Genomic DNA, 12181 nt, shown 5'->3' with positions numbered 1-12181 from the left:
TTTTGTTTTTTTTTAAGTCCTTTGTGTTCATGATAAGGGAACGTTATTGAGTTAGTCACCTGGTGGAGGAGAGAAATGACTGTAGCATTAGTTTAATTCAAAAAATGCTGCTTTTAATTTTGTTTAATCAAATATTTCTTGACTTTGATTATTTTTGTTTCGTTTGGTGTTTTGTAATGATAAAGAGTGCATTCTTTGTGCCGTCAGCAGAGGTATGAATGGATGAATTCATATGTGGTGAAAGGCAGAATTATGAGGTGTAGAAAATAGTAGGCTAATTGTAAATGAGTTGGAGTTTGTTGGATGAGAAAGTGAAGGCTGTTTCTCATAATATGGAGGAAGGAATAGAAATGACTGTGTGAATGACTCATTCTGGTGAAGGCTGCATTACAACCAAAACACCTGCTGTACAAGAGCACACTGTGCAGCAGTTCACTGAAGGTGAAAAGTTGCTGATTTCAGCATTAAACAAGAAGAGGTTTATTTTAGTTTATTATTTACACATTTAACATTTTCATCTTCTGATTTTACTTCTCTGTTTAACAAAGCTGTCGACAGCTTTATTATCAGCCAAGACGGTGTGTGGCTGGTATTGTTTTCACTTTGTGAGTCTGTGTGTGTGTATCATGGCTAAACTACTACAGAAGTGGTTTTGAGTACTTGTGCTGTAAATTTGTAGCGACTACTACACTGAAATTTAAATTTGCACTCAGAAATTGGGCACTGCCTTTAATTGGAGGAGAATAGACAAATCAAATGAATTAGTTTTATAATCACAAGTAGTAAACTCTTGATACAGGGATCTCTGTCTTTGCTTTAAATGAAAACACAAAACCACAACTTGGCAATAAATTAGGATTTAGTTAAAGCTAAATGTCTAAAAGTAACTGAATAAATGAAGCATTAAGAAACACATGAAAATGACACTTTACTAGACTTGTTGAACAGTCTTGAAAGTAATTTGATGATTAAAAAAAAATGCCCAAATAAAAATGCCCATGGCTTAACAAAGAGGAAAACATTACTGCAGAAATACGAGTCTAGAAGATCTAAAATAAGACTGGAGAAGAGCCTTGGGGAGCATTTGAAGAAAACTTTGAAGGACAAAAAGCAAAAGAAAATGGAAAGAAAAAATAAAGTAGAAAATAATAGAAAAACTTCAAAAAGGAGGAGTTAAGGTACCAAAAGTGCTGAGGAACACAGGGCAGTCAGCTGTCTTTATCACCCAACAGGTCTAGGCATTATGGGCAGAGAACCGGCATTTAACTACAGAAGAGAAGGAGTTGATTTCCTTACTCCAGGGAGATTAATTTTACTGAGGTTTTACGTACAAAGATCACATAATTCAGTTTATCACTGTAGTCAATCAACAGTGCTTCTAAACATGACTTGTATGTTTCCTTAACAAAAAATGTTAAGGAAAGCATGTGGTTTGAACAGCAAGGAGTTGACCACCTGGAAACTGCTCATACAGTAGGTTCTGGGCAGCTACAGATCTAGATGATTGGTGTAAAAGAAAGAGCAACCCTGGTGGTCTAAACGCATGGTATAATTTAGATCTATGATTCTTTTCAAAGGCCGTAATAACATACTGGACAAATTGGTGAGTGTGGCTGCCAGAGACTGGCCATGGCTCCGGAGCTTCACCAGATTGCTTCTGCTTCTGCTTGTGATTTCTGTCTGCTGTCTGTCTCTGTCACCACAGTTCAAATATGCATCTACTAAAGGCAGCCACCAAAATTTTTTCTAACTCATTATGAGTCATTTCGCTTCAAAGCATTTCATTTGCATTTTTATTGGAAACTCTGGATCATACATAATTGAAGTTACATGGGTTGAACTTGTAGGGCCGTGCAATACATCTCACAATGAGCTTTAAGATTTTTTAAAAGCATTTATTTTCTGCTATACACTAATCACTAGGTGACTCATTATTATTACTTTTTCATGCCACATATGTTCATAGGCCTATAGAAATTATTTACTGTAATGACAGTGGTGATAGCACCATTGAGTGCCATAAAATATCATAATAAGGTGCAGAGATGCGCCTTTTGCCTGAAGGGAGTTGTCTCCTGTTGTAATGTGTTGTCTATAAACCAACCTGCATATTTACCAAGAAAACATACAGACTTTTCCAAGGCCTTTGTCTGATGTATGACTCACTTGTGACCCTCAACTACTGTTGAAGCAAACATTGTCAGTTTCAAAGCTCTGCGGTTTTGGCTCTCTTAGCTAAAGGCTGGCATTAATTTCAGTCCAGCCTCTCTGCACTTTCTGTTCTCTGTAAAAGTGAAATACCAGAATTGACTGAGTTAAGATAGTTCTTGATAACAGGGAAATGTGCAATAATGTCTTTCTATAGTTGCATTGGTTCCAGTTATATCTATTCATTCAGCAATTGTCAAAAATGGGCATAAGAAGAAAAGAGTCAATCTATGTGGCCTTTGTTTCTTCAAAGAAAGACGAATAAATAATCTCAAAGGTGACTTTCCTGTATATAGGTGTTCTGACAAGGAAGATCCTCTGTCCATTAGTTTTAATTCTATTCAAAGGAATAGTTTGACACATTTCTTGCCAAATATTAGATGAGAAGATCAGTACCAACAAAGACAAGTCTGTTGATTTAGTATGAAGCCAGAGCCAGTGGGCAGTGAGATTAGTTTAGCATAAAGACTGAAAACAGGGGAGAAACTGCGCTTGGTTTTGTCCAAAGTTGAAAACAATAAGTTTTAGAGCTACTCGTAGGAAGATTTTACTTTTTTTATTACTTTTTTTATTTTTAGAACTTTATCCATTCTCCAGCTAGCTGTTTTCTTCCGCTTCGCTCTCTATGCTAAACTAAGCTAATCTACTGCTGACTCTAGCCTCCTGCTTAATGAACAGACATAAGAGTGGTATCAATCTTTTCATCTAATTCTTTGCAACTGCAAAAAAGATCATTTAGTTGTTAAGATATATATTTTGGCAACATTATTGAATTTGCTTTGATAAACATTTTTACATGGACTGTTTGTTATTACAAATGATTGATTACTGTCGTGCTGTACTCAGACAAGTCATCATCCTACAATGCAAGCTCTGCACTCAGTCTGAACCTTGTGTCCATGCATTAGCTGATTACTTTAGACAAAGCACAGTGGTAATGACAAGAGGAGTTTCAGTACGCATATACAGGCTAGAGACAATTATTCAAATCAAATATCTTCTTGGCCTCTTCAAAATTACAGGCTGAATTCTGGAAGAATTAGAGATAAAAAAAAAAAAGACTTTTTGGACAAAACTCAGGAAAAACACAAACAAACAGACAGACTGTGTCTTCATGTAGCCATCTACAAAATGTTGATGTTTAGTGTTTCTACACCAATTCTGTACACAAGCTGAAATATTGAGATGCCTGAAACTAATTAGCTTAAGAGCGCTTCATATTTGTTGTGTACGGCTCTTTTTATTTTATATATTGGAAGGAGAGTGACATTTTCATCTGTTATGCATTCAAATGATTTCAAGTAAAAAAAATAATCTGATGTACTTGCAGCCACCAGTGTTGCTTGAGGGAAAATATACTTCTGAATGCTGAACAGAGTTATGCATTGCTCTGGTCCCTCAGCAAGTTTTAACATTAGTAGTAGAAGAGAAGAATTGTTCGCCTGCGGATATCCACGCATTTTGTTCCCGCAGGTGCTACTAATAATAACATTCATCTGAGTTTAGCAGTCGTAAAATAACCATTCAAACATTCAAATGCGTTTTTGTTTGAAATACTGAAATATGGACGCCACAACCAAAAGTAGATTATTAGTGGCTGCAGTATGCATCTAAGGGGAGAAAATACAGAGTATGTATGACATTAATTCTCTAATCAATTAAACACTACCTTTTGAAGTTCATAAGATCCTTAAGTGTGTCACTAAGTTTCTTAGTCAACTCAATGATGATTTTTTTTAAAGCTGTACATTAAAGTACATTTTGGTCATGTTTTTCCATGTTCTTAGGTTATTTGTGTATGCCCATCTTTTTGATTAATTATTCCACCACATCACATCCATCTGGGTATCGGGCGCAAACAACAAATGACTGTATCAAACTGTAGGAGTTTATATGCAAATGATCTCTACACCAGATGATGGGTGATTATATCATTTACACCCAGTTGCCAGTTTATTATGTACACCTTATTGGAACTAATGTAGTCCAATAAAACTGCTCTGAAATAATAAAAAAGATATGTGTTTAGTTTTTATTTAACTATTATTCAACTATGAATATTAGTTTTAATGGGCTACCTATTCACTGGCGTATTTTTATGGTGCTTAAAGCTTGGACAGAGACGTGCTTCATCTCTCCTCTCGCCTCATATGTGTGGAATAGGTCACAGAAACATAACGTGAATTAACCAATCCTCTCCTCTTATCCTCTTAATCATCTTTCGCTATTCCCCTCATCTTTTCTGAGATTTCCAAATGATTTAAAAAACTGGCTGTGTGATGTGCTGCTGCTTTGCTGACCAGCTGTCCCCCAGAGAAGAAGCTCTTTGCCAATGTCGTGATTATTGTGGCCAAATACAGTTGATGTAAAAGTATTGATCTTCTTTTTCATTATTAACAGGTGCGACTACGAGGCTGCCCCCCTTGGCTTTTAGTGTTCCTCTGACAATCTTGACATCAACCCTGTGAGATTTAGAGAGAGGACAGATTTTTTGCATCCATCTTGACTCATCAGCCAAAGTCCCAGACCAACTGACCAGGTAAGGATGACTGCTGTATGTGTTGCCAAATGCTGTGGCTGTTTTCCATTGTATCTCACCTCTTTGCACTAGCTCATTAAGAAATGTAGTATCTGAAAAAGTCACTTTTAACATACTTAGGTGCTTTATGTAAGCGTTATCTCTCTCTCCATAATGCATTTGTGACTATGTTAAATTAAAATATTGAAAATACTCTATTTCAGCTTTTGCACATGCACTAATATTCCCTTCATCTCACAAAGGAGAGATGAACCTGAAGCACATACACTAACACTTTTTCAGATTATTTTATCCTCCTGTTGTTTGCCTATAACCTGGCTACACCCCTGAACTACTGCAACCTACACCTGACATACACATCTCTGAATGTGAAGTGATCCTCTGAGCTTAAAAGTTGCATGGGTGGAAAAGACATGAATGTAGCTCTGACCTGCTTTTACCATAGGAACATCAGAAACATTTTTGGCAATGATGATGAGAGGTAAAGCATTATTGTGCACCATGATCGATGTGGCGGCTCACGGTGCCTGAATGAATGATGCCAAAAGCAGCCAAAACCTCATACAGTATCACTACCAAGCCTGTTCAGAGCCACATTCATTTAACATAAACATTTGAGACATGCTGAATACCTGTCAGAAAGAGAAAAAGAAACATTTACAACAAGAGACAGAGAGAGACTGAGAGTACCTCCACAGATGAAATAGCTGTGTGGGTGGATGTACATGTGAGTGCAAGCTGTGAGTGGGAAGTGGGTATTGAGTGGGAAGAGAAGAGCTGCTTTGGTGAGACAATCAGCACCAAGGCCCGCTGAAAGGCAGTCACGCTTTCATGGCTTCTCTTTGTTTTCTGCACTTGTACAAAGACCAGAGTTCCAGGTGGGGAGGTTGGTTATGGACGGTGGATAAGAGTTTTTTTGGTGCCTGCCTGCCATCATCAGATTATGCATGTATATATATGAGAGTCCATATCTGGTTTTCTCTCCTATTATTTTCATATAAAATCATGATGTATCTAGTTACAAGACTGGATAGAAACAGGATGGAATAGACTGGACAGACTGGACAGCACAGGTCTTACAACTGAAGCAACTCATGCAAGTTGTACTGAAGAAGCTATTTGATTGTGTGATTTGATTGTGATGCTCTAGTTTGTGCTGCAATCTGATTTACATATACAGTATTTTGTGTAAATAGCATGCAAAACTCCAAGAGTATTTGCTGATTGAGGCCAAATGAGATACAAAAATTACACACTGCAACATAAGACCATATTTAGTGAGAATCCAAAAGCCTGTATTTAATGGACAGTGTGTGCGAGAGAACAAGCGCAAGAATGGGGAATGAGAAAAATGATGGTCAGGGATAATGAAACAAAAGACTAATGAACAATGTAAGTAAAACACTGTTGAAAAGATTAAATCAGTATCATTGAAGAGGGATGCTCTAGTTAGAAGTGGCTGACAGTCATTACAAATGATTGATTGGTTGTCTGTTTTTATAATTATATCATTACTTTTAACACTGTTATCGAGAAATGTTTGTTGTGTTGGCAGGAAATTCTTGTCTGCTTGACAGTGCCAATGTGTTTCATTTCATCTCATCCATAAATGATGTCAGCTGATCCATGACATTATCACTTCACACCAGCAACAAGGTGAAACAACTTTACAGTCACAACAACAGATGCTCCATCATAGTTGTGGCAGTTTGAAGGTTCAAAATGAACTTTAAATTTGGTGATCACAAAAACTGTGACTGAAATGGGGTTGTGCCCCTGTTCTAAAATGAGCTGTAAGTTTTATGATTTTCCTCATGCCCAGTTCTTAAAATATTTTCACATAAGAAGCTACAGTATGTGTGTCGAACGATGCTTTAAACATAGCTCATCAAATTTAGAAAATACAAAAACCTTCAAGAGCAATTTACTGCTAAGCAAATATAGGACAGAGAATTACAAATTGATTGACTGACAATCAGCAGTGGGGATACATTTGTACCAGGACTCAAAGAACACATGGAAAGAATATATTTGAAAGAAATGGATGCAGTATTTTATTATCCCAAACACATAAGCTACATGTGATGCGTGTGCATCTTCTAAGCATTAGAGGGAATGTGGAGAAATGTGGAGAAATCTATGCAAATTCCAACCACATATTTTAGTCATGTGAAATAAGCAATAGAATAACTTAGGGGCAAAAGGGTCTTGAGTGTAGACGGATGAAAAGAGCTAGTGGAGCATATTAAAAACATTTAGAAAATCATTCATAAAATCTGAGGCAGTATTGAAGATTATTTCCAGACAAAATGGCCTACATAGTTATGTTATGTCGTCAGTGGAGACATTAATACAAGTACACTGTAGATGGGTGGCAGTGTACTCATGCTCGCACAGACTTGTATGCATGTCTATTGACTGTCTATTGATTGTCTATGCATGACTATGTATGTGCAAGATCATTATTATCGTTTATTTCTTATTATTATTAGTGCATCCACTGTATTAGGGACAATTAGGGATTGTTTACAAAAGCATTTAAAAGAAATCATAATATACAGGAATATATAATGTGTTTGAGCTACTTGTCCATTTTATATAACAGGTAAAAAGATCATGGTTAGTTTCAAGATCTGGTAAAGTTAACTACAAGGCAACTAAAACTGCCTGTACTTGGGTAGTGATTAGGGAAAAGATCAGGGTCATGCTTACCAGAAACCAACATGACTGTAGATATGAGACAGTCTCTAGTGTCAAAGCCTCTCAGGTTGTACACCCAGCCATCTAGCTTGTCCTCCGTTTTAAGAGGTTTTAAAGTTTTATAACACACCCTAACACCTCTACCTTTGCTCTGGTCATTATTCACACGACCATAAAAGTTCATTTGTAAAAAGGCTCTTTTAAGTGTTCTAACAAATGACCAGTGCTGTTGTTTGCGGTCTTGTGAAACAGGAAGCAGCTTCTTTGGTGTACCCTCTCCTTTTTATCAGTGTTTGGTCATAGGTTTTAAAGGTACTACTAACATAATTCCTGGATAGATACTGCTAAGAGGCATTATTTTATGCTGTTCAACATCTTTTCGCTGTCATGCCGAAAAATCATAAGTGGGCATATTTCCTAGATGAAAAACCTTTGAAGCCGCATTTACAGAAGACCTTTACTACAACTCTCCACTTAAAGCTGCTCTAATAAGGTCTTTTTAAACAGCATCTTTAAGCAGGATTAAGGTGAGTTTCATTTCAGGTTTTATGAAAAGAGAGAGGAATACTCATAAAGAATGTAATATATGCCGTTTTCATCAAGTATGAGAATAGCCTGTTTAGCCCTGTTTAGTGAGGAACTAGTTTGGCACAGATATACAGGCTAAACTCCACTTTTTCCAGCTCTAGTAAAATAACCCTCAGGACTAACACGTGCAATCTAACATAAAAACTGTTAAAGGTAAAGTTTGTCATTTTGGGAAATACATTTATTAACTTCCTTGCCAAGAGTTAGATGAGAAGATTGATACCAGTCTTGTGTTAAGAGAGATAAATATGTTGCTGGAACCAGCAGCCAGTTAGCTTTAGTTTAGCATTAATACTGGAAACAGGGTCCAGTGGTAACAAATCTACTCACCAGAATTTTAACAGGTTAGATCTCATTTGTTTAATCCATCCAAAACCAAAATGTAGAAATAATAATTTCCCATTTTATGGGGTTATGTGCAAGGTTTTTTTTGGAGCAGTTTCCAGGCAACCAGTTGAGTCTCCAGCAGGCTACTGAGAAATGGTTTGGCACATAATCCCCTAAAGATGGTGAATTGTTATTTTTATGCATTGGTTTTTTATGTTTCCTGTCTTCATGCTAAGCTAAATTAGCTAGCTACTGCCTCCTGCTACATATTTACAGTACATACATGAGAGCAGTATCAATTATCATTTAACTCTTGAAAGCAAAGAAAGCAAAATTATTTCACGAAATGTCAAACTAATCTTTTAAACATGCATATGTATGTTCTCGCTTTAAAATATCTCCAAATGGAGATACACATATGCACAACACACACTGATATATATGTGAACACACATGTGCACGTGCACACGCACGCACGCGCGCGCGCGCACACACACACTCAGAAGAACTAGCCTAGATCTTGCATCCATAAGCTGCTCTCCTGCTCTCTGGCTCCTGCAGTGAGACGGCCCTGAAAGGAGAGCCCTGCAATGCAGCATCTGTGTGACTCACACACACGCACATACACACACGCACATACACACGCACACACACACGCACACACACACACACACACACACACATACACACACACACACACACACACACACACGCACATACATAGTGTGAGATGGTGGCATGTGAAAGCTCAGATCGTAGGAGGGAGATGAGGAGAGAGAGAATAGTGAGGGGAAAGATGAAGCCTGTTGAGAGGTAGAGGAGGAGGAGGAGTGAGTAGGAGGAGGAACAGTGATGGGAGGAGGTGGAGGAAGGTGAAGAGGGAGGAAGAAATAACAGGTGGGAGGAAGATTTATAGGTGAAAGGATGCTATGAAATCAGACAAAAGAATATGAAGAAGCCATGGAAATGACAAATGGACTACTTAATTAACTTACTTGATTACCTTGCCTGGGCAGAATTTTTATGGCTGATGCATTCAAAGACGGTTTACCAGTCATGCTTCATCTCTTTAATATGGATACACTTTGTGATACATGCTTGAACTGACAAGAGGAAGATTGTCTTGAAACAAATGAAAAATACTATAGAAACTTCCCACAGCTGGCGAGTTAATCTTCAGAAAACCTTTGATTGCTGAATGATGATGTCATTAGATTTTGCTTTGCTAATTGCTATTTTTCATTGTGAAGAGATGTTGTGTAGGACCACCATTTTAAATAGCCTTCAAACTGCTGACATCTGCAAGCTCTTGCTTGGTAATTTGTTGAGTTAAAATAATTCATGTTTATCTATAAAAACTCACTATTGATACAAAACATTGCTCCACAGTAACACTACAACACAGTCAGCTGTGTGTTTTGTCAGTGAGCTGTAATTCCATGCAAACTAACCAAACACTTCAGCCTTTCTAATTCTGCATATGTAAAAAAAATAATGCATTTATTCTTGGCACTATTGGCTGTTAATGACAATGACAATTAACGTTAAAAATTCAAAAAGTCATGATAATTAAATCTGACTTCAAATGCAAAAGGGATTTTAACCTATTTATATCCACCTGATCAAGTACTAGTGCTTGATAGTGGCCTGACAGTAGCAGGGGATGCTGAGGAACAGACCGTCTCAGCCTCAAAAAAAAAACCCATTCGATTCCACTTCACCAAGATCTTCTTGCTATGTGACGTGTGACAAATGCATTTTAGTCAAAAAATTTTGTTCATTCTTTTAATGGACAACATTTATATTTTAACCAGACAGTCTTCCTGCTATTTTTAGGCAATGGGAATACCTATGAGGAACAATGTGCATGTTTGTGTTCTTACATGACTATAGTTATAGTAGTGTGTCAGTTGCCAGTATATGTTTGTTCTATTCACTGTCATTTGACAATTATTGTTGAGACACTAAGCTCCCAATTGCTCTAGTACAGCAGGTCAGTAAAAATGTCAATAAAATACTTTCGTTGTACTGGGAAGCAATACAACAAAAATGTTTGGATTTGTCTGAATGTGAAGCAAGAAGGTACTGGAAAACAACATGTTGCTTTTTCACATTTCCTTCTATAAATGAAACTTTTAAAGAAAATAAAAGAAAAATATATGCTTCTGCAAAAACTTTGTCTTTTTTTGGGATTTTATCCAAAATAAAAAATCATAAGAAAGAAAAACTCAACATTTAATGGACTTTATCCATCTCTCTTTTTTCTAAAATAACCTATTTCCTGAGCCACAGGAAAAAGAAGCACCCTGAGTGGTCATCTGAGGATGCAGTGAGGAAAAGTGCCCCCTACAGCATATGTGGAATGAGTTTCAGGTTTCAGGTCTCTGGTAGCGACAATAGTAATGCTGCTTACTAGTTGGTTAAAACCTTGAACAAGACAAAAAAAAACAAAACAATGCAAACATATTTACTGTATTATCGATTACTGTGAAACCATAATACTTAGCCTTCTGTGCAGTCATCACACTTTCAGGATGCAACAGTTTCAGACTGCAGTACGTGGCAGCGTGCAGTACGTGGTAATACTCAAATAAACATGAATGATTAATGTGCACTAACATCCAAAATGTCAAGTAATTATCACAGTTAGTGTTCATACCTTTCCTAGTAACTGAAAACATTGCATGGGAAAAACATATAATCAGATCATTACATTTAGACTGATTATAAATATGTCTGCCCAGCTGCAAAGATGCACACAATTTTTTTTTTAATTATATGTTTTGCTGCATGAAAAACACATTTCCGTCTAGTGACATATTATTATTATTATTATTATTATTATTATTATATTGTATTAGAGTGATTATTATTTCATTATAATGTACCTAACAATACATCTTAGCTGTTAGAAAATCATTGTACTGTCAGGTAACAGTCGTGTAAAGTAAGCAACTACTCATAGATTGCTTTTGCCATTCTATCAGTGCTATCTTAGTCCTGCTTCACCTACTCTAAACAGAAAGCTAAAAGGTATCTAGTATTAGATCATTTTCAAGTCAGGCAGAAAGAAATGAAAACGTATGTATGTGTAGTCGTTTACATGCTATGAACATCATGTCTTAACATCATTCGTGCACATTTGTTTACTTATAGACTCAATGTGTCAACAACAAGAAACAAGAATGTTACCTAATCAGACTCATTTTGAATATGTTTTAATAAATCGATACCATGAAATTATGTACTTGCCGCTCCTCCTTTGGATCTCAGATGTTTAAAATTCACATTTGAAGTTCACAGTTAATTCAGAACATGCCATTAAAAGCGAGTCAGGAAAATCAAGTGCGGGGCTTTGGATAAGTGGTTCTTACCATCATCATTTTACATAAGACCCTCTGAACGTATTAAAAAAATGTGTTGAATATTACAATATAATGTAATACCAGTACACTTTCATTCTAAAAGTTGTCAGTTGCACATTCAGGCTGCCAATCTCCCACTCTACCGCATCTCAAAGGTGTTCTACAGGATTCAGATCTGGTAAGGCCACTGAAGTTCACTGAACTCATTGTCCATAACAAGATGGTTGCTGTAAACGGATCCACATTCTCAGTAACAGTACTCAAGATTGGCTGTGGCATTAAAACTGTGATTGATTGATATTTAGGGGCCCAAAGTCTGCCAAGAAAACACTCCCACCACCTTTAGACCACCAACCCCCAGGCTGGACTGTTGACACAGGGCAGGTTGGGCCAATGGATTCACGCTGTTGATGCCATATTCTGACCCCACCATCTGCTGCCTTTGCAGAAATCC

The 12181-nt window shown here is 36.9% G+C and overlaps 1 protein-coding gene across 12 annotated transcripts in view; it reads left to right on the top strand.

The window, feature by feature from the left end:
- map2 (microtubule-associated protein 2) overlaps positions 1–12181 on the top strand; it is a 95015-nt gene that overhangs the window by 34975 nt on the left and 47859 nt on the right. For all 12 annotated transcript variants that reach the window (XM_056388783.1, XM_056388781.1, XM_056388780.1 and 9 more), the window contains one exon: positions 4609–4747. The gene's annotated coding sequence lies outside the window, so the exon portion shown is untranslated. The remainder of the gene's footprint in view (positions 1–4608; positions 4748–12181) is intronic.

The sequence above is a fragment of the Seriola aureovittata genome, chromosome 11 (genome assembly GCF_021018895.1).
Source record: "Seriola aureovittata isolate HTS-2021-v1 ecotype China chromosome 11, ASM2101889v1, whole genome shotgun sequence".
In the NCBI taxonomy this organism is placed as follows: Eukaryota; Metazoa; Chordata; class Actinopteri; order Carangiformes; family Carangidae; genus Seriola; species Seriola aureovittata.
The sequence above is the reverse complement of the archived record's forward strand: the minus strand, read 5'-3'. Positions and strand labels throughout refer to the sequence as shown.